The sequence below is a fragment of the Podarcis tiliguerta genome (assembly GCF_965153285.1).
Source record: "Podarcis tiliguerta genome assembly, chromosome: 4".
In the NCBI taxonomy this organism is placed as follows: Eukaryota; Metazoa; Chordata; class Lepidosauria; order Squamata; family Lacertidae; genus Podarcis; species Podarcis tiliguerta.
In genome coordinates this window covers 54636012-54659410 of record NC_139537.1, presented here as the reverse complement: position 1 = coordinate 54659410, position 23399 = coordinate 54636012, and the positions used below count along the sequence as shown (strand labels likewise).

Here is a 23399-nt window from a genome sequence, read left to right as displayed (position 1 = left end):
ACTAGCACACAGCAAGTGTTGCTACTAAAATGGTGTTAACTCTGGAAACCAAAACAAAAAGAGTACATCAGTTCTAGAACTCTATTCGCTTCAGTGTTGGGAACAATATTACACTGTTGTGCATATTAGAGAATAACATGCGGTGGAATTCAAACTCTGAGCCATTAAAAAAATAAAATCAGTTTGTGCAAGCTTATCAAATGCAACAATTGCCACTCTTTGTTGTGAGGGTTCTCCTGAATGTCCCAGAGGTGGGAGGAGAGCGAGGGAAGCTCTGTTGACATACAAATGTCCCCAAGAGGTCTGGAGGGTGGTAACACACGAATGGACCTTTTCTGCAGTGTTTCCCCATTTATGGAACCTTCTCCCCAGGGGTACTTGCCTGGCACCATAATTATATATCTATAGGCACCAGGCAAAAACTTTCTTCTATACATAGGTCTATGACCTTATACTATCTGTGGCCTTTTAGAAGTGGCCGAGATGCTTTTAATGTAGTTAAATAAAGAAACAAACAAACCCAATAAATAACGATTAATAAAGAAAAGTTGGATGAATCCCAACTATATTCATTTTCTTCCCAGAAATCTTCCCTTGGGTGATTTCTTCCCAAAATCTTATTTTGGGTGGCGACATGACTGTTGACTCTTTTGTAAGGTTCATCGCTAATTTCAATCAATCCACACCCAGAAGCTCTCTCTCATTGTTTTTAAATTTTGGGTGGTGACATGACTGTTGGCTCTTTTGCAATTTTTATCACTAATTTCAGTCAACCTACACCAAAAAGCCTAGATCCATATTCCCATGAGAAAAGCTCTTCCTTGGCACACATGAAAAGCTTCTTTTGTAACTGAGTGTTTCCATGAGCAGTTTGCAGTATGGCGTGGGCACCAAAGAAGCGTTATAAACACCCTCATGATAAGATGTTAGCCCAGCATGTGGTGATGAAAGAGCCAACTTTTACATAGATTCCATCATATGAAACAGCAACTGCAGAACTTCATCATGCTGAAGGGAAAGCAGTCTTGTCAAGTGGCTTCATGTTGCACACGAACTGCCAACCTAGCAGTTTGAAAGCATGCCAGTGAAAGTAGATAAGAAGGTACTGCTGTGGTGAGAAGGTACACAGTGTTTCCATGCGCTCTGGTTTCTGTCACGGTGTTCCACTGCACCAGAAGCAATTAAGTCAGGCTTAACACAGTGATGAGTTGGATATGTAACGGATGTGGCAATCTTTTATATCCGACATAAATACCAGCACCCTGAAGCGACGCAAACAGCTATTTGACAGCCACTGGAACTCCTTCAGTAACGGCATACTGTAATCTGATTGCAATATTTCACCCCAGTGAGCTGTTGAACCACCACATTTCCACTAGCTGCAGTTTCTGCATCAGCCTCAAGGGCAGTCCCACATAGAGCATGTTAAAGTAATCCAATCTGGAAGTTACTGGCGGCGGCTGTATCAATATCCTTACACATCTTACTATTCAATAGCACAAAAAAGCCCTTCAACATGGTCACTTGCTCTATCCCTTGGGGAAGAAACCCAAGGCATTCACAAATTCATTGGATTCTACTAGCCTCTGGAGGTGGACCATCCAAACTGTACTCAACAGAAAGCTATTTATTTATTTATTGCCTGCTCTTCACCCTAAGGTCTCAGGGCAGACAATATTAAAAACAGTTTAAAACGTACAGATATGTACTCTCTAAAGAATCGTGAACAGAAGTAGCTGCTGCTGAAAATACAGCATTGCATGTTGCTGCTCAACTTAAAACCAGGAAAATATAAACTATGGGGTGCTCAGTGGCAATTTTATGCCTGTGTGGGTCAGCATTTCTATTTTTGTCAAGTTATCTTTCTTCAATTGTGCTAGACTTCTTGCAACCAGACTTCCACCCGCATCTCCACCCTGTGGACAGTTTTCTTCTTAATATGTTCAAGGACTGCAGCAGCTGGAGCACAATTCTGCAGCTAGCAAATTTCATCAATTTTGCTCCATCCACTCTGTAGCCTCAACAAGCTCAAGAGACGGAAGTGTTGCCTGCAACTGCCTTGTGAGGTGTTACCGCATTTCAGAATCATGTTTAAACTTCCCCCCTTTTTTGACTGTTAGAACAGATGCCCTGGAACGACAATGTCCACCGGTAGGAGGGGAACTCTGACACTGCTGCCAGACTACACTGCTAACATTATGACTGACACAGCAGTGCTTTGGTAAAGAAACAGGACCCTGGTCTGTGTTAATCTGTTGCCGTTGTTCCCAACCTCAGTGCAGTACAGTGGTACCTCAGATTATGAATTTAATTCGTTCCGGAAGTCCTTTCTTAACCTGAAGCGTTCTTAACCTGAGGCGCGCATTCCCTACATAGGCTCCCGCGGCCCCTGAAGCAGATTGCGTTCGTATACCGGGGCAAAGTTCGCAACCCAGAACACCTACTTCCGGGTTTGTGGAGTTCGTAACCTGAAGCCTTCGTAAGCAGGACTGTTCGTAACCTGAGGTACTACTGTAAAGCAAGAAAGAGGAATAACTGAAGTAAAAGGAGGGGGGATTAAGTGGGATTAGAGGCAGAAAATGGGGACTGCTTAAGCAGCAGCAGAAGGACAAAAAACATTAAGCTGAAAGGTGGGGAGAAAAGAGAGGAAAGAGCTGGGAAGAAAGAAGCTTTTGGGAAATAGATTCCTACCTTTGCTAGGGATGCACGGTGAGGTTCTGGGCAAGTCAGAGCTCCTTGAAATATAGGTGAAATCTACATACCTCAAGATGCAGTACAGATAATACAATTACATGTCCCGGTAGGCTGGCCTAAATAAAAAAGTCTTTTTGCGGGCATTCAGAGCATAGGTGGTGCTGTACTAAAAGGTAAGATCCCACCCAAGGGCGGAACCAACATTAGATGGCATTTGTAAAAGCTTAATATACGTTGAAAAACACATTGAATTTGTCTCATAATAAATAGGCCAGTGGAGATCTCTGAGCAAGGGTGCAATATGCTGACAGGGTCTCGCTCCTGTCTCCAATGGTGTTGCAGCACTGGAATCCTATTGAAGCTCAAAAGCAGGGTGTAAAAGCAATGTCCATCCCTGCTGTTTGCACCTAGCATCTGGTACTCAGAACTTGTCTAACTTCAAGTCTACTCCAAATATAACTTAGTTGGATACAGCTGTTTTATGAAACTTGAAATAATCACCTTTTCTTCAACTTCGTCTCTACCCAGTCTCTGTTTTCTGTACTCCTACCGAATGGAGCCCAAAACTCTCTACATCAGGCACTCCCCTCAAAGGCACACAAGTGTTTTCATTAATTTCTATATCACAACCTTATGTAAGATGTGCACACAAAGAGCTTATTTTTCAGTGTGAAAATAGAATCCAGACTTGCAGAGGACAGCTGAGTGATGCAAATAACGTTTCTCAGGCAATAAGCATTCATAATTTACATTATGCCAACAGTGAAGCAACTTTCAAATGTCACACCTTATCCTATATAATTCTGGACATTAAAAACTGACATATTGCTATGCTGAGCAATATAATAAAGTGTGAGGAACTCTACCTTGCCACTGCTATTATACAGGGATCAGGTGAAGGCAGGTGCTGAGGTCTATGCAACTGAAATGAGATATTGAGTTACTGCGGGTGTTGCAGTACAAGACTGTAAGATGTATTAAACTCCCATCATCCCATGGTGGCTGCAACTGATGGGAGCTGATGTAGAACATCTGGAGGGTATCACAATGGGGAAGGCACCTTTGGGTGATGCTTCAGAATAATTTTAAAATGTTTAAAGCTCATTAGGTAAAGGTACCCCTGCCCGTACGGGCCAGTCTTGACAGACTCTAGGGTTGTGCGCCCATCTCACTTAAGGAGGCCAAGGGCCAGCGCTGTCCGCAGACACTTCTGGGTCACGTGGCCAGCGTGACATCACTGCTCTGGCGAGCCAGCGCAGCACACGGAACGCCGTTTACCTTCCCGCTAGTAAGCGGTCCCTATTTATCTACTTGCACCCGGGGGTGCTTTCGAACTGCTAGGTTGGCAGGCGCTGGGACTGAGCGACAGGAGCGCACCCCGCCGCGGGGATTCGAACCGTCGACCTTTCGATCGGCAAGCCCTAGGCACTGAGGCTTTAACCCACAGCACCACCCGCGTCCCATTAAAGCTCATTAAAAACATATAAATAAAGTTCTATACAGCAGCAGCAGCAGCACTATTTATTTATTAAATCAGAGAAGTCTAAAAGGTTTCATCAACACTTTCGTATTTTGATTGTATTGCGTACTGATTAATTCCCCTGAGTCTGACAGCTTTTCTTGTTGTTCCATGGCTGGTGCCTTGGGAAAATTCGATCTTGCCCGCTGAATCAAAGTTCAGCTAAGCAAAGTGTCCCTTCGGATTTTTCACACATCTGATAGAATTCGATTTGGTGGGCAGGATTGAATTTTCGCAAGGCACAGCCACAGAACAAGGAGAAAAACTCTCTGACCTAGGGGAATTAACTGGTATGAAATACAATCAAAATATGGGTCAAGCAAAAAGGTGCATGAACCTTAAATATCAGAAGCCACAGTACAAGGCCTAACAAGTTTCACAGAGTAAATCAGCCACATTGAAACACAGCATAATACTAGAGAGTAAAAACACGATTTAAAAGGCCTGTGAAAATAAATGCGACTTTGCCTGTTGCCAAATAAGAAAATATATTGTGGGAGGTATGAATATAGTGCCTAAACTTGCCACAATGCTTCAGAGGTATCATTTATCTTTACAACAACCCTGTAAAAGAAGGGAAGGCTGAGGCAGAGAGACAGTGGCTTGCCTAAAGCCACCTGGAAGCTGAAATGACAATTGAATAGAGGGCCCATCAACCTGCTCTCATAGCAACTATGCTGCTTTGCAGATGAAGAAACTAGTCTTTTGCCATACACACACGTAACTGCTCACCACAGGCATGCCTCTCTTGTGAAATCAGAATTTGGTTTTTCGTAAATATAAAAAAATTCCCAGGCATGCACCTGCTTGATTCTACGTCTCCCTGAAACTCCAAAGTTTGACTGTTGTAACACCAGCAATAAAAGTATTATGCAAAGAGGCTTCAGACAAGGGAAAGTACGTATGCAAGTATGTACAAGCCATGCCGGCTTTTCCCTCACTTATTCAGAACTGCTCAACCCACAGACCTTTTCCTCAAGCAAGATTCATTTCCCTCCTCTCCTCTCCCCTCATTTTACACATATGTCTTTCACTTTCAATGGTTTTTTAAAGGGTGCAAATATTCTAAAAGAAATACACAATTTCATTTAAAATGAAATTTTGTACCTCCTTGGTACAGATGCTTTCTGGGTTTGTTTCGGTCTCTCAACCGAGGCTAGTATATTCTTGGAACAGAACAGAGTAGGATTTTCTTTGTAATGTTTTTTTTTACAAGTCCCAAATCCTCCACTTAGTGCTCAAGTTAATTATTTTCTCTGTAATTAAACTGAAAAGAAAAAGGAACCCTGACACCTCTGCAAAGGACAATTAGAACAAGAGCAACAGCAGCCAGAAAATTCTGAGTAAAGAAATCCATTTATTCCTCCTCCCATAATATTCTGCAGAACCTCATTTTATGCACTGCTGAAGTGGAACTCTTTCACCTCCAGCAGAGAGTCACTGGCCCAGTTCACATGTAATGCTAAACCATGGTTTGCCCTATGTGCACAAGCTGTAATGAGCCGAAGTGAAGCCTTGGGATCGTACACTCCCTGCTCCCATGTGGCCAGGAGAAGGACTTCTTTTACTTTCCTCTCATCTTGGTTTATCATGTTATATGAACCAGAAATAATAGTTTAAGACAAACCCTGGTTAGTTGAAAAGGCTAACTGTATAAGCCAATGTATGAAGCAGGTTGTTCTAAACCACAATCTCTAGTGCATACATAAGGACAATCAAAGTTTGGTGAAAAGTGAAAGGAAACTCTGGTGAAGCCTTCCTCCCAGCCACACAGGAAAGGAGAGGGTAGAGATCAAGATCCCAAGGTTTGCATCAGCTTCTTCTTGCTAATGCACAAAGTACTAAACCATATTTTAGCACAGTGTGTAAACATGGCCACTGCAGAATTCATCTCATTCACATTCCTGCTTTTACCACACAGGCATACCATAACTAGGAAACACTGTTGGGGGGGAGAGAGTGACCCTAATCTCATATAGAGATGTAGTTAAATTTTATGAAAAATAACAAATCCCCAGCAAATGTGTCACACTTAACACTCTTAGTACTTCCATAAGTAAATAAAGAATATGCACTGGATTACGGTTATCCCCTGAGCTTCTGAGCATCTTAATATATATGTTTTACATTGCTATTTTCAGATTACTCCTCAAACAAAAGGTTTACATTTTTATTTGAAAAGCCACTTTGTGCTCTATGAAACTCAGCTTTAAGCATACAAAGGCAATGGCCAATCAGAGGAGACTCTTCTTCCAGCTTTTCCCCAGCATATTTTGGCACAAAAACATCTGAGACTTTTTCCTTTTCCTTCCCAGCAATATTTTTCTTAAAGAGGTTGTTATAAATATGCCTGTGAATTTGGCAAGCGATTGTTCAGTATTCATCTTCTAAATATGTACATTTGAGGAAGTAGAATGCCTTGCTCCCAACTCTAATATTTGATCTTACCAGCCATTTAACTGCCTATGAAAGGACTAATCTTAAAGGGTGTGCCCACATTTTACCAGCAGAAAGGCCTCAAAATTTTGGTCATGGCTACAGTAGTGAACATGTACTGAGGGAGAAAAATACCCAGCTGGTACTCCAGCTGGTTCTGGGGAGATATGGGGTCAAGCAATGACACACCTGCATCGCCAAATAAATGGCCTTGCTCAACCTACATGGCAAAACACAACCACAAATGTCAATTTACACATTTCAGGTAACATATTTCATAGATTCATAAGTTTTTTAAACCACCCCAAAGACTTGGTTGGTGGATGGTCATCAAAATGTCACCAATGAATAAATGAACTGCTTCTCCTTTGTCCACCCAAAATTATCACTGCTAAATAGTATGCTTCCCTTGTGAAGGCCACATTTACATTGCAATCGAACCCCCTATCCACTACTGCATTGTTTTAACCCACTAGAACTACCAGTCATGTCACAGTGGTGTCTCTGGTGCCCTTGTCGTTTGCCTTCCCTGCCCTCGATCTTGCATGAACGAGACCTACTGACTACTGGCTCATAGGAATCTCTGCCAGAAAAAGTCTGAGGGCTCTTCTAACTTGTACATTGTGTGGGGGAAAATTCTGCAACACCATTCTGGCATTCCACTCCTTGCTATGTGATGCTTGCTGCCTTCCACGCATGGCTAAAGTAGAGGTCTCATTGGCAAGCATTATTGTGATTCTGTTCTTGTGCTTTTGACTTCACTGCTTGGGGAGAGTATACATTTCTCGGCAACATTGCGTTAGCAGAGTGCTGGCAGATCAGCCGCCCAGAATAGCAAGACCATCAGATCAGCCTCTTGGAAGAACTTTGGCTAACTTAATGGCAGGTACTAAATTATGAATCTGGAGAAGAGGCGAAAGTGATTTAAAAGATTGATATAGAAACCATGCTGTTGCCCTCATCACCTCATATACTAAATGTAAGTTCTGAAATGGAAAAAAATAAAGAATAAGAGTTAATTGCAGCATTGGAAGAAACCATCCCCAAACTACTTGGAAGATTTATAAAAGCATGTATACAAGCAACTGCTGTCATTAATATGGTTAGATTATGCATGCTGTAAGCGAGACTGCAGCAAAATGTTGCAGAATGGAGTGCTCCTATTCAGGGTTCCTCGCAGCCATACCCATTTCCACGATACTCCCTTCCACACCTCCTGGTCCCATCCCTGCTAGCAATAATCAGTCTGCATCGCAGGCTCACTAGGTGGTAGCTGTTTCCCCCTGAGGATTTCTTGTACATCTCCAAACCCTGAAATTTCCCTCAAAGCTGCTGATACCCTCATCATGTCTGTGAATGGCAATGTTTTAGCTACACAGGGCCCATGCTTGGAGAACAGATTTCCTAGTAGTATCTAGGGTTGATCCAGTTCTGTGTATTTGAAGCAAATAAAGATAAAGGAAACAATGCCAGGAAAAAGAAATTAAGAATGAGGGGGGAGGGAACCTGATACAGTTCTTACAACCTGCTGGGGATAATGGCAGCAAATATTAGAAGGCCAGCAATATGAGGAAACATCCGTTTAATCAACAGAAATATATTACTGGCTAAGGGATTACGTGGGGGGGGGATGGACAAAAGCAGTAAGTTTCAGTGACTAATTCTGATCAAACTATTTCTATTTAAGTCAATGATTCCCAAACTCCCCCCCCCAAAAAAAATAATCAGGGCAAACTTAAAAAAAAAGGGGGGGGTCAGATTTAACTTTTTAAAAATCACCTGGTTAAGATTAAGTTTGAATACAGATATGTAAAACCTACCTATATTTATAGGTTGCTTTGAAATGATTCAATGACAACCTAGAAAACACACTAAGTTAAAGGTCCTAGGCTACACCTTGTTGAAGTTAAGCCAGCCTGGGTGTGATCAGCGACTGGATGGGTGGTCATCTAAGAACCACGTGTAGACCACCTTGGGTTCTGTGACTGTAGAAAAGCAGGATATAACGTTATTTTATTTTTTAAAAACTGCTTTTCTGCAAATAAGGAATCATGGGGAAAGAACCTGTTTTTCAGATCAAGCATCATCAATATGATACAATACGTAACCATTCCTTTTATTTTCTGGTGTGAATGCTGTAGCCAAAAAGGAACAACTCGTATATAAAAGGGATCAACAGAAGCGTTATTTTTTTAAAAAAAGAACAACTGGGTTTTTCTTGGAGTAGAGGGGAAGAAACACAAGAAGTAATTCTTTAACCCCAGTAATGAGCCCTGTCAACCTTGCTGTTATTTTACATGGGAATAGTCCAAGTCAGTTTTCTTTAATTACTGAAGGCAATTCCTAGGCTGCTCAGAAATGCCCTTCTGAACAGTGAATATCCCTTCCTTCTATCCAAGCAGCCCCATAAGAGAACTACAGGTTGTAGGTTCAATTCCGGTATGGGACAACTGTATATTCCTGCATTGCAGCGGGTTGGACTAGATGATCCTCAAGATCCCTTCCAACTCTTTAACTCTATGATTCTACTGTTCCTGTAACCACATTCCAGGTAGACGAAGGGCACAGAGCAAGAGCCAGAGATGTAGATTGTTAGCATAAGGTCAAACATTGCAGATCGGTCAACACACACTCCTGGGCCAAACTAAGCCTCTTAACAGAATGATGTGCGTGCGCTCTCTCGCTCTCTCTCACACACACACAGCCAACCTCAAGGTGAAAGAAGGGTGTTTGTCTCCAAATAATGGGGCTCCAGTCACCCCTGCTCCCTTCTCGAAAGCGGCTCTCAAAAAAAAAAGCCTAGTTGCAGGCCAGTATTGTATTCTGCATTTGAAAATGACTGTGATGTTTAGTGGAAAGAAGTGTAAACAAAAGACAAAAACTCCACAATCATCATTCTCGGTGTAGATAAGTAAGTAACGCAATGGGGATGCACACAGCAGGTGCTGTATTGTACTGAGGCAAGCTGGCAGACCTTCTCTGTGAAAGACTAGAGGAAAGAATGACACCATCGCAGGCCCTAGACAACCATGACAAGGGTATCCCTGGCAACGACACAAGCCAGTAGCGTTACCTCAAGTTAAGACTAAAGATTCTTTGGGACCCACCCCGCAAACAAACCGTTATTGACTTTCTTTCTAAACATCCACACAGTCTGCAACATTTCTCTCTCCACCGCCACCCCAGAGAACACATGCTTTCCACAGCTTCCATAAACTAGTTAGCATCTAAGGCTAACGTTTTTAGGGTTTTAACTCTGGCAGATAGATTGCTTTGTGACTTTAGCTGGTCTTATTGCTAGGTTTGTTCTGATGATTTATGGCTGTTTCACGAAGTTTCATAGAATCTGTAGCTTGAACCCTGCCATGGGAATCCATCACAATGAAGGGTGAGTTATAAACGTTCTCAATAAAATAAGCAAATGAATAAGTCTGCTGGTGGGTGTGGGTGTTTGTTTTCAAGTATCAATTTAACACTTGTAGGAGAGAGGATGGAAGAAATATATGGTGATTTTTGGGGATGGGGGGGTTTAAAACACCACTCCAAAATATGCTGATAGTGCAAGAGCTCTTATGCTTCTTGGCAAGGACATGTAATCAAATTGAGTTGGCAGGGCTGGTGCAGGACAATGGATCACTCAAGTGTTGCATATATATTATAAAGCGAGAGGTATTGACCTGCATCACTGCACCTTGTGATCTGGTTGTAATATTCCATCCTGCCTCACTGTTGTTTGGTAACGGAACCTTTTCCCCCCCTGCATGGAGGTCTCAACATTCTTTATCCAGTGGCTCTTGTAATTGGTGAATACTGTATTCTGGAAGATTCATGAAGAAACAAAATGTGAAATCAGGAGGTTGGGAACAAAATGAGAATGAATTGGCTCTTCTTGTCACTGGTTCTGGCTCCACCTGCTGCTACCTTCCCTGCCTTTTGCCCTATCTGTCTCAATGGGCATCAGCAACCAGCGCTCATTGCATTGTTGGGAGGTTGAATGAAGAGCAAAAAAAAATATCCTTCACATCACCAAAGTCTTGATTTCTTCAGAGGGTAGAATCCAATTGCTGCCCTTGCACTTTCAGAAGGGCTTGTGATCCAACAACTGCCTGGGAAGGAGGAGATGATTTCTGCCTATACCACTCCCCCTCCACCCGCTAAAGCCTTCCACACCACCTCCCATCCTGTTCTGAAAGGTTTCCCCATCTCTCTACAGCCAATTTTCAAAGGCTGCCGGGGGGGGGGGGCAGGGCAGGGAATCAGCAGAAATTACCTCCCCTCTTATTTTGTTTGTGGAGGCATCCACTGGATCTGAACTCTTCCCATAAACTTAAGAACACCAACAGGATTCCACCCATATTCTGCAGCGTGAAATTAACTGAGATCCACTCTCACAAGCATTTCCAGTGATCAAAATGCCTTGCGAAGGGACAGATTTACAGATATCCAATAAATTTCTACCAATGAAAAGCTCAAATTATTAGCGTATCAAGCAACCCTGACAGTCTACCCCTATTGATAAATGCCACCATTCAAACTTAAATAGAATGATTCACTAGCCAAACATGTGACAGAAATGTTGGTTTTCTTTATCACACTTTTTTACTTCTACCAGGCAATCAGATTTAAAATGCTACACTTGATTAATCAGTGGAAACTACTCAGGCTCTTTTCAAGCATGAATTTAATGCTCACAAAAGCAAAAGATTAGGTTTGACTAGAGCCAGGACTGCCAGGATATTGCAGGTATTCTTCAAATAAAGCTTTAGTCCTTTTACCCTTCTAGCGCCAGAACAAAATAGGGTCTATCAACAGCAATTCTTCAGTGAACTTTAGGAGATTTACGACACAATCTTGGACATGTCTACTTGGAAGTGAGGTTCCACTTAATTCAACAAGGCATACTCCCAGGAAACTGTGTAAAACAGTAGCAATCCTATACACATTAATCTAGAAGCAAGTCTCACTGAATTTTGAATAGACATGGAAACCAAGGAATAACTAAATAGATTGTGGGGAGGTGGAGGAGAGAGTATGAGCACATGTCTCCTTTGGCATGGTGTGTCTGATAAATTCTAAATAGAAAAAAGTGGTACAAAACCAATATAGAATACAATAATCAGTGCCGCCAAGTAAATTATCTTCCAATTCAAATTTCATTCAAACCTACGAAAATTGCACCAAAGGAGGCATCTGATGGATAGAGCCCCACAGCAACTTAGTTTTCCCACCTAACTTCATCTGAGGTGGCTTGTAATGACAACATTAAAAGGAATACAATAATAAAGATACAAGTTATACTACCTCATATTATAAAGAACAGTGATCGCAGCAATTACCCGTATTTTTCGCTCTATAAGACGCATCAGACGACAAGACACACCTAGTTTTTGGTGGAGGAAAACAAGAAAAAAAATATTCTGAATCTCAGAAGCTAGAACAACAAGAGGGATTGCTGCACAGTGAAAGCAGCAATCATTCTTGCTGTTCTGGCTTCTGGGATAGCTGCGCAGCCTGCATTCACTCCATAAGACACACACACGCTTCCCCTTACTTTTTAGGAGGCAAAAGTGAGTCTTATAGAGCAAAAAATACGGTATTTGGTTTGATTTGGAATGGATTTGGTTCAGATTTTATTATTTAGTTTGAATTGTATGTGCCATTACCACCTTAAAAGCAACAGAGGCCAGCTGAAGATTTTTTTTGCCCCAATTAATTGGGAAGCATCTTCTTAATTGAGTGTTTTAGTAAATTAATATGATTGGCATATATACTGTGCTTTTCCATGTATAAGATGAGGGGTTATTTTACTAGAAATTTATGTTAAAAATAGGGGTTCGTCTTATACACGGATAGCGCATAGGGGTGACGTGGGACTGGTTGCTGCCGCGAACTGGAGATTGTCAGTGGCTATTTGGGGTGTTATTTGTGGCTGCAGCAAAGGCTGGTTTTGATTGGCTATTGCTGCGGTAATAGGGCGGGCGATGGGCGGCTTAAAAAGCTCAACAACTCTGGGCAATCCTCCCCCAAAAAAGCTCAATAGCTCTGGGCTGTTTCGATTGCAAGCAGAAAGTTCAACTTTATGAGCTACTGAGATTTTATTAGTTATATTCTCACCTCCAAATTTGTCTGTAGGCCATTTGAAAATCACAAGACAGAATTCAGTCTGCCAGTTATCAAAGTAATTATCTGGGAACCCCTCCTTGTCTTACCTTAGGTATTCATACACCTGTGAAAGCATGAGTCAATAACCATATTTCAAAATGGGCAATCACAGATGTGAAATAAGATTCCTTGTGATGCATCATACAAAATTTCATCATAGCAACAGAGTCAGGCAACCTCAAAATGCATTTCCAACTCCTTTCCCCCCACTTTAACAGTCTACACGCCTAACCATTTCTGTTAAGTGCTCCATTTAAGTTATTGGTATGCAACTTGTGTACATATCTGCACACACAGAGTTTGCACTCTACCAACACTAATATTTTCCTATTGCTCCCTCAGTAAAATATGTGGAGAATCCTGCACACTTTGCCATTCTATCCCATGGATAGCCTGTCTATTTTTCAGATTGAAAAGTTCCTAGCTGCCACCCACACATTTTCACCCATCAGCTCAAAGATTATTATTAATGTCTATAAAGGCAGGGATAAGGGTGGGGTATAAATAAATAACTACAAGGAGTGCAATCCAGGCAAAAAATAAATTCCTTCGATTTCAAAGGAAGAGAATTAAAGTACATGCTAGTTCCCTCAGCAAAATCAAAAGGACACTGAACTTCTGGTTTATTGTACCCTACAATTCCAGAGATTCAAACTGGATTGTAAAAAAAATCAGTAAATCCACTATCAACATGCACAACAAAACAAACCACTTAGGCCAGGCTTCCTCAACCTCGGCCCTCCAGATGTTTTGAGACTACAATTCCCACCATCCCTGACCACTGGTCCTGCTAGCTAGGGATCATGGGAGTTGTAGGCCAAAAACATCTGGAGGGCCGAGGTTGAAGAAGCCTGGCCTAAATTAAAACCTATTATTATGTCCCATATCTATTGCCCAGTGTATCATAGAGACCTAGAGGCTTTGACAAGCTCCTCTTTTGTTTCCCAATCTAGTAACAGATTGTACATTTTAGACAAAAGCTTTTCTTTGTTTTGTAGAAGTTCTTTTTCAAATTGTGAGCTGTGGTCTGAAAAACCATTTTTCCTGTTTATTTTAAACATTTCATGTAACTGATGATATTGTAACCAACCCATAACATGGCTCCTTACATTTTCCACTGATTTCAGTTTAGGTTTCCCCTCTGTAACATGCAGCAATTCCCTGTAAAAAAGATATAGAAAAAGCCCTGTTCTCATCTTGCCTGCCTAGGTAGCAGGGCCTCCTCCATTAGACTTTAAGGCATGTGATGGCTCTTTCAGTACCAAAAGCGACATCTATCATCTAAAGGAAAAGTAATAACCTCCAATACTTTAAAGAAACAATAGGGACACTTATTCTACAAATAGCCAAGGGTCCATTAGCAAAGCAGTTACTGTTAAACCTACTTCACCACAGTCCTGCTCTCCCCAACACATTCTTCTGAGCGCTGGCAACCCTCTCTCCGGCTCCTCCTGACGCCAGTGTCTGATCTGATGATCTGTTCTGATGTCACAGAGGAGTTTTACAGGGAGGAGTGTCACAGACTCACTTTGCCATTGGCTTAGCTCTAATTTCACAGAAAGAGACCAGGGAGATGGGTCATTAAGCAGGACTTCGGAAAACTTAAAAATGTGAATCAAACACTCCTTAAGCAACTTTTCCTAAATGTAACCACTTCATCCTTGTACACACGCTGTGGGCTTTTAAAAATCAATGCCTCTCAGCAGGTGAGGACAGTCAAGTGGTTTTGGAGACCATGAAAATAACCATCATGTCCTATAACAAGATACAAATAATCACATTTTCATATGTATCTAGCATATCAAGGTCTACAACATCGAAGTTTTTGGAATATGGTACATTCTTGGCTAGCTGCAGCACTGAATTCTGCAGTAAGATTTGACAACATTATATACCACCTAAATAGAAAATGTCGAGAAAGTTCCTGTAATAGGGAGAAATTAAAAACCTGTCAACTATTCCTAAGAGCAGAGGTAAATATGTACATCAATTATTCAAGAGTTATGATATATTGCTAAATGATAACTATTAAGGCTTGGTTACATTTTGGTATTTTGCACTAGGGACATTGTCCAAAGCTCTGAAACTCATGAAAAACAAAATCATTGGAATCTAAGTGATAATGAAATAATAAAAAAGAAACATTAAACCATTATATATACATGAAAGCATATATATGAGTATATGTCCATAAAATAGAAAATTATAAAATGCAAGCTGCAGGCACTTTATTTTTAAAAAAGGAAGTTACCCAAACAATACCAATGCAGTGGTACCTCCGGTTATGAACTTAATTCGTTCCGGAGGTCCGTTCTTAACCTGAAACCGTTCTTAACATGAGGCATGCTTTTGCTAATGGGGCCTCCTGCTACTGCTGCACTGCAGCTGCGCGACTTTTGCTCGCATCCCGGGGCAAAGTTCGCAACAAGGAGCATCTACTTCTGGGTTAGCAGAGCTCATTACCCGAAGCGTTTGTAAGGAGGACAGTACGTAACCTGAGGTTCCACTGTAATAGCTTACAAGATCTTTGGGATTATATCCTGTTTCATGCTTCTTCAGAATCAAATTGGAGAATTATTCACGGATGGCAGCCATTGATCTCATTATTACCTCAATTTTTCCTTAATTTCTTTCAGGAATATGCTATTCCTGTTAATTGTAATTCTTCCACATACGCCTAATCATTTCAGTTCAACATTAAATGGTTGTTACTCCAAAAGCTGTAATCCAAAAGTGGAGAATTCTTGAATGTTAGACAGTGACCTCCTGCTGCCCACAGCTTTGTCTATACACTTGTTCTATTTTATGAATTTAGGGGAAATTGCAAGAAAGAGCAGTTTTATGATCATGAATAGTTGAGAGGCCAATAAGTGTTTTCCTGACTCTTCTTTCTCAAGACTTTTACAAAGGTTTTATAAACTACTCTATGAATTTTATCAAAGGTGAAAGGTATAAACTCCTAAAATTAAACAGTAATAAAGACAAAGTAAAAAGAGGTAGGAAAATAGGAGTTTAATAAATTCAGGGTTTGTGGGACACACCATGTGATCTATAGTCCCAGAACACTCTGGCATGTTGAACTGCTTGCAGTTTCAATGTCCACCAGTGTGGACACCCAAATTCACAGATGACAAGGTGTCATGAACTAGACTAGAACAGTGAGATTTCATATGGCAGGGATCAAACTTGGAGAGCTTTTTTTTGTAGAGACACATGCCTGCTAGGAGGAAAAACTAAATTATGCTAGAAGAAAAACTAATTTGGGTGGAAGACTTTCAAATTTAATTTATGACCATAAAACTTGTCTCCCCTCCATATTATTCTCACGAGAAATCTCTTCTCCGGAAACTGTGGTGATAATCAGGGAAGAAAGGAGGTGAGCAGGGGGCTGTTAACCCAAAATAGAGGTTCATTTGTTAAATTAGAACAAACGGAACACAAATTCTACCAAATATTATTAACCAGGAAGGGCAAGAATACAGATGGTCACCCACACTTGTCCAAGTACCCTGAACTGCACCCACGGAAACTCATCCAAGGGCATCTGACCAGACTGCTCTGTAGACACCCCAAGAGACGGACCTACCATGACAGTAGAGTCTGCATCTCTATGGATACAAGTGATTTTATTCTAAAAACGTCTAGCAAATAAGTCACAACAGGCTATTGAGAGCTCTGACTTTCTTTGGGCCAGGATATAAACCACCACATCACACTACACTCTACATTGCTCTGCTGCACACCAAGTCAAGGACAAACTTGCAGCACAGAAGTTACCCTTCTTTGCCGACTTCACTGCCACAGAGTAGGCTAGATAATCCACACATATCTGTGTTCAGTTGTATTCATTTGGAGTCTTTATCCGCTTGCGTTCTAGCAGTCTTCTAGCCTGCTTCATCAGCCTCCGCTCCAGGGTATACCACTTTTGCTTCAACAAGGTTTTGTCACAAGTGTCTAGCACAAAAGCCAGATAATGGTGGAATTGGCACTACAACAGATGCCACATAATACCCGTTCTTGCTGGCTGTGGCAGACAGCACCATTTTTGCATGTTCTTTTTTGTTAACACAGAGTGGGATTCAACTACATTGTTGTTGCACAGAACAAGGTCTGCTCACACAACGGGACTCTCCCTTCCTCCGCACTCCCTGAATCTGTTTTGGAGGGTTGAGAGAAAACCCATAGCAGGTTTAGGGTGTGCATGGGGTAAGAATTGGGGGGGGGGGGGAGTCTCATTGCGCAAGTGGACCTCATAGAATTCCACCCACAACAACTATGTAGATCTTTGGTTGCATGGAGAATGACAGCTACTGGGTGTGTTTTCAGCGTTTCTCGTTTTCTGGTTGCGACAGAAGTTTAAAAGCTCCACTAAATTAATAATGCATCAAACAGAGGGTTTGACTCTACCTTATCAGTGATAACAGTCTACCTAAAACAAAGATAGTCAGTGTCATGCCATCCAAATGTTTAAGAATACAACTCCCATCAGCCCCAGTCACTATGACTAATAACCAGGGATAATGGGAGTTGTAGTCCAAAAATCAGGGATGAAGAACCTTATGCTCTCCAACTCCCATCAGCCACAGCCAACAGGGCCAATGGTGAGGGATTGTGGGAAATGTAGTTCAACAACTTATGGAAGGCCACAAATTTTCCTATGTCAGGTCCTCTATGTAGATGATCTGCCATATTCAAAGGAAGAGGAATGTGGATCTTTGAGTAAAGACAGGTAAGATAGGTAGATCGATAAGAGATAAATAGATGATAGATGGGTGTGCGTATATATAGATATAGATACACACACACACATACACTTACCAATTAGGCTAAACTAACATGAGAGCTCTATATTCAGACTTGCTTCAGGGGCAATATTTTTCTCTATATAAATAAGGACATATTTAAAGCGGTGAGAGAATTTATTCTGTTACACTCCATAGATCCCATGGTTACATATTACTATTGTACCACACATCTGCACCCAATGTTTGGTTTAAAAAACAACCACTCACTGTGACTTGCCACAATAATTCAGGTAATTAGTTCATCGTAGGGTAGTCTGGTCAGCAGTATGGGCTCACAGACGAGATATCTGGTGTGTGATGCAGCAACTATCTAATCTACATACAGTGGAAAACTCACATTTCACTTGATATGCTGTAACATTTTTCCTATGAGGCCACAGAGCCTTCTCTGTGGTGACCCTCCCCAGGTGGAATGCCAGGGCATTTTATCAGTGCTAACTGTCTTGCTTTCAGTGTTCATCCTTACGTGGGTGGGATGGTTATTTTATTTTTAAGTATGGTGGTATTTTTTTGCAGATGAACACTTTTAACACATTTATTTCATTTTAATTGAGTTTTATTGTATTGCAAATCACTTTGGGGTTCCGTCTGTGAAACACAAATTGAATAAATCTAATCTGATCAGAGAGAACAATGTTCTCATCCTAAAGTAAAATGGCAAGTACGTATACCTTAATTTTAAGGCCCTTGCCCTTTAACAGACCAGTGTCTACTGATTCATTTAAAAGCACAGACTGAGCAAAATTAATAGCAAAAACCTCTTAATTCTCTCAAAACTCCCAGGGACGAAATAACTGAGTAGGACGGGCCCTCAGGAAGCATCTCTTGCATCTCAAACACATGAAATCGAGACAGTCTAGCGGAAAGGATATAGTCTTTTCCAGTTTCTGTCACTAACAATTCCAACAGCTGAGCATCCCTGCGACTGAAGAAATGCCTGTTAACAATTCCTATACAGTACAATCCCAGCCCACAAATATAAAGGCTAAAGAGAAAGTATTGAGTCTAAAAAGAGTCCACCCCACGATATGGAAGCCCCTCCTTTTCTTGCAACACCACAGATATCCAAGCAAAGCGGCAACGTACAAGCCCAGAAAGCATACCTCCAATTTCACAATCCTTCGGAGAACCGTAGGGAAGGGTGTGTGTAAAGAGACAAGGGCTGCTTCAGCATCGCAAGGCTAACCCCTGGTGTGTTTAAAAAAAAAACCCGAAGAGAAACTCAGCCAAAAAGTAAAAAAACACACACATACACACTGAAGAAATCCGGCAGACATAGTTCTCCCCTCACTACCACAGCACGGAAGCAATTAGGGAAACGGAGGAAATTAAGGGAGGAGGGGACGCTACTACCCGTACCATCCAGCGGTCTGAAGGCAGCGGCTCGCACAATGCAGAGGGGCGAGGGCGAGGGGGGAAAGGAGACTAATCCATTAAGGTTCCCCGGGGGAGGGAACGGGGTGCAGGAAGAAGTTGGCAGCCGGAGAACGAGGCTTGCGAGGGGGAGGGAGGCGCCCGAGGAAGGACTGCAGCAAGGAGAGGGCTGCGTGGAGGGGCTGGGGAAGGAATAAAGGAGGAAGGCGGGGAGAGGGGGGGGGCGGGCAAGCAGGCTGAGCCCAGCGGAGCCACCTGCGAAGAAGGGCAAGCCGGGGCCGGCGCTGTGCCAGGGGAGAAAGGGTCTCTCCTCACGGTAAAGGCAGGAGAGGAACCCGATCTGCCGGCAGCTGCACGGACCCGCCTGCACCACCCGATCCCTTGCCGGAGCAGTACAAACCTGCAGCTGCAGCAGCAGCAGCCGACGCCGCCTCGCCTCCTTCCTCCTTTCCTTGCCCCGCGGCTGCCCTGGCCCAGCTCCGACCCAAGAGCCGCGGCCACCTCCGCCGCCGCCTTCCCCCGAGGAGGAGGAGGAGGAGCAGCGCCGCCACCTCTTTCCCTCAGCGCCGGCTACCGCAATTGGGGCCGCCGCCTCTGGCACTGCGGCGGCGCTTCGGAGGGCTGCTCCGAGGAGGAGGCGGCGGGCGGGAAGCCTGGGGTCGCGGCGGCGCCGGGCTCCGGTGCGGAGAGCCGAGGGCATGGAGTGCGGCAGACCCAGCTGCCTCTGTGTGTGTGTGTGTGTGTGTGTGTGTGTGTGAAAGCGAGAGATGTGGGGTGTGTGTGTGCGGTTGTGTGCTCCCAGCAGCCGCTACTTCCTGTGCAGCGACAGTTCAGTTCCTCCCGGGCCACCGGGGGCAGGAGAGTTGGGTTGGAAGCGAGAGGAGGAGGTGGAGGAGGGCGCCGCCGCTGCAGAGGACGCCTTGGCTCCTAGGCAGCCGGCTTCCTGCCGTTTGCAAGCTCGCCTGCAAGGGAACCCGCGCTTGCATCAAGGCCGGTCCTCCCGGGCGGCGGGAGGCATTGTTCCCTGACGACGACGCCTCCTCTCCATCCCTCCCCACTTTCCAGACGCGCACGCCTATCCAGAAGTACCGCGGAGCTGAAGAGCCGCGGCCTCCGCAATTCTAGCCCGAGTCCCGTTCACTGGGGTGGGGCGAGGAGGAGGAGGAGGAGGAGGAACAACGCCCGCAGGCCGCTCCATCTCGCCGCGGCAGCGGACCCTCCTCCGCCTGCTTCTTCTCAGGCTTATGGGGAGCGAAGGGTGGTGGGGGGAGAGAGAGGCAAGAGCCGCGTCACGGATGCAAGATTTCATCCTCGGACGTCGTAGGCTGTTTCAAATGACTTCCACGCTGCAACCCGCGCGCCCCAGTAGTTGCCATCATCCCGTAATGCAGATTCAACTCCCAACGACCTTAAGTCTTTGTGTGCAACAGGGTCTCCCCCACCGAGGATGAAGCGTCCTAAATGGGCACTATCGCATGCAGTTTAAAATAGGCCCCTCAGTCGTTCAAAACGGACTTGTGGAGTGCCGCTTCGGTGTTGCCACGCTTAGCCTCCGCATGTTCACTACTGCCATTTGAACAGGAGCACACACTGTGGGACACAGTGGGGGTAGCATTTGGTGGTGACCCACAGAGCTTGTATGGGGCTGGTGTGTTGGGAGCCCTGCTGCCGCACCCTATAGGGCCCGTGCATGTGTGTGTGCAAAGCTGGGGGCTACAGACAGTAATTGTTGGGAACATGAACTACTTATGAGAATTCACTCTTGCCCTGGGCTCTTCCTTTTTCTTACTTTGGGATAAGGGAATAGGGATCAGACTGTGCTTCTCCCTAGTACCTCTTCCATATTCCAAATCCCTTGTGGCAAAACTTGTTGACTGATGTTTTAATGCATTTTTAATCTTTGCTGGAAGCCGCCCAGAGTGTCTGGGGAAACCCAGCCAGGTGGGCGGGTATAAATAATAAATTATTATTATTATTTCTGTTTCATGGGGCTTAGTCTTCTGACTGACCTGTTACTGCTGGCCTCCTCTCCTCAGGAAGGCCTCATGGAGTTGTAGGCCTATATATTACATTTAGCAGATACACAAACTAACATTCCCTCAGCTACAAGGCTGGTATTACTAGTCAAAGGGACATTTTCAGCATATGCTGCACTCTTCCTTGGCTGTAGCTGCTTATAATAATTATTATTTTATTATTTATATGCCACCCATCTGACCGGGTAGCCTAAAACGTTGAAAATTATAATTGTTCCAAAATATTGAGTGGTAATAACCACATTACAACACCATTGTTACCTTATCATGACAATGGTGCCTACCTGCCAGAACTGAGTTCCGGTTGAGAAAAAGCCCGGTGCTGACCTTTAAAGCCCTAAAAGGCCTGAGCCCTGTATACCTGAAGGAGTGTTTTCACCCCCATTGTTCAGCTGGGACATAGATCCAGCTCCAAGGGCCTTCTGATGGTTTCCTCATTGTGAGGTTACAGGCAACCAGGCAGAGGACCTTCTCAGTAGTGGTGCCTGTCCTGTGGAATGCCCTCCCATCATATGTAAATAAACAACTACAGTGGTACCTACCTCGGGTTACATACACTTCAGGTTACATACGCTTCAGGTTACAGGCTCCGCTAACCCAGAAATATTACCTCGTGTTAAGAACTTTGCTTCAGGATGAGAACAGAAATCGGCGGCGGCAGCAAGAGGCCCCATTAGCTAAAGTGGTGCTTCAGGTTAAGAACAGTTTCAGGTTAAGAACAGACCTCCAGAATGAATTAAGTTCTTACCCCGAGGCACCACTATATCTGACTTAGAAGACATCTGAAGGCAGCCCTGTATAGGAAAGTTTTTAATGAATGTTTGGTGTTTTACTGTGTTTGATGTTTTAATTTGTTGTAAGTCTCTCAGGGGACGCGGGTGGCGCTGTGGGGGACGCGGGTGGCGCTGTGGGTAAAAGCCTCAGCGCCTAGGGCTTGCTGATCGAAAGGTCGGCGGTTCGAATCCCCACAGCGGGGTGCGCTCCCGTTGTTCGGTCCCAGCGCCTGCCAACCTAGCAGTTCGAAAGCACTCCCGAGTGCAAGTAGATAAATACGGACTGCTTACTGGCGGGAAGGTAAATGGCGTTTCCGTGTGCTGCGCTGGCTCGCCAGATGCGGCTTTGTCACGCTGGCCACGTGACCCGGAAGTGTCTCCGGACAGCGCTGGCCCCCGGCCTCTTGAGTGAGATGGGCGCACAACCCTAGAGTCTGTCAAGACTGGCCCGTATGGGCAGGGGTACCTTTACCTTTACCTTTAAGTCTCTCAGAGTGGCTGGAGCAACCCAGTCAGATGGGTGGCATATAGTAACATCATCATCATCATCATCATCATTATTATTATTATTATTAGTATTAGTATTATTATTTGTGTGCTGCTCCAAAGGATCAAACATGTAGGATGCATAGAGACCTGTATACCTCAAGTGATGCTCAGGAGTTTACTCAGATAACACTTCATTGTTAATTTAGTTAAATTAGGATCCTATTGAAATCAATAGGGTAAATTAGGCTAACAGCGTAAGTCCCATTGATCTCACCTTTTATCTGGGTCTAAACCACTAACATTTTGGAGGTTAGTCACAGAGTGTGCAGGATAGGTATTACCATTGGCCAGGTTGATATGGGAGGTTGCTATATTCAGAAGTAAGCCCCATTCAGTGGGTTTTATTCCCAAAGCAGTGTGCAAGTAAGTGCAACTTTCATAGATTGATTTGTGTTATGAGGCTATATATATTGAAGAACAGCATGTGCAGTCCTTAAGGGGGAAGAAAGTGTGTTGTAGGAGATTGCATTTAACTTGTGAGAAGCCATCAAAATTAAAGCAGGATTCCAGCAGATAATGCTTCTATTCTCATTTTTCTGGGTGAGAATGAAATAATTCTTTCTTGCTGCTGTCAGATCAGCACTGTTAATCTCATATCACTTCTATTTAGCCACATAGGTGGGGCCAAAATTGGGGTGAATTCTCATGGATATGAAGTTTTTTAAAAATCTGTGGGTGTCTTAGAATCTCCTTCTGGAAACATTACATTACAGTATTTTGATTGATTTCCCCCTCATAATCTATCAAAATCTCATTCATTTAACTTCCTCTCAATGTACAGTGATAACCAGCACTTTGAATTTTGCCCGCAAATAGACTGGTAGCTACTGCAGCTGTAGTAACAGCTGTTATTCTCCCTAAAATCAGCCCCAGTCAACCATCTGGCTGCAGCTTTTTGAGCCAGTGGAGGGTCCTTATCACTTTTCAAAGACAGCCCCACATGGAGTGTGCTACAGTAATCCAAATGGGATGTAAATGAGGCTGTGGCCAAACCAGACATCTCAAGGAACAAGCCCAGCTGATGTACTAGCTTCAACTGTGCAATTGGGAG

General features: G+C 43.5%; 1 protein-coding gene across 7 annotated transcripts in view; it reads right to left on the bottom strand.

Moving 5' to 3' along the window:
* AGPAT3 (1-acylglycerol-3-phosphate O-acyltransferase 3) overlaps window positions 1-20557 on the bottom strand; it is a 69939-nt gene extending 49382 nt beyond the window's left edge. The window contains exons 1-2 of one of the 7 annotated variants that reach the window (XM_083437389.1): window positions 19391-20019; window positions 18720-18804 (exon numbers count right to left, since the gene is read on the bottom strand). The gene's annotated coding sequence lies outside the window, so the exon portion shown is untranslated. Of the gene's footprint in view, window positions 1-10326; window positions 10467-14196; window positions 14353-18719; window positions 18805-18975; window positions 19150-19390 lie in introns of those variants that run through there. The other 6 variants (XM_083437385.1, XM_083437386.1, XM_083437383.1 and 3 more) reach the window with 6 other exon arrangements.
* Between the last annotated feature and the right edge of the window lie 2842 nt (window positions 20558-23399).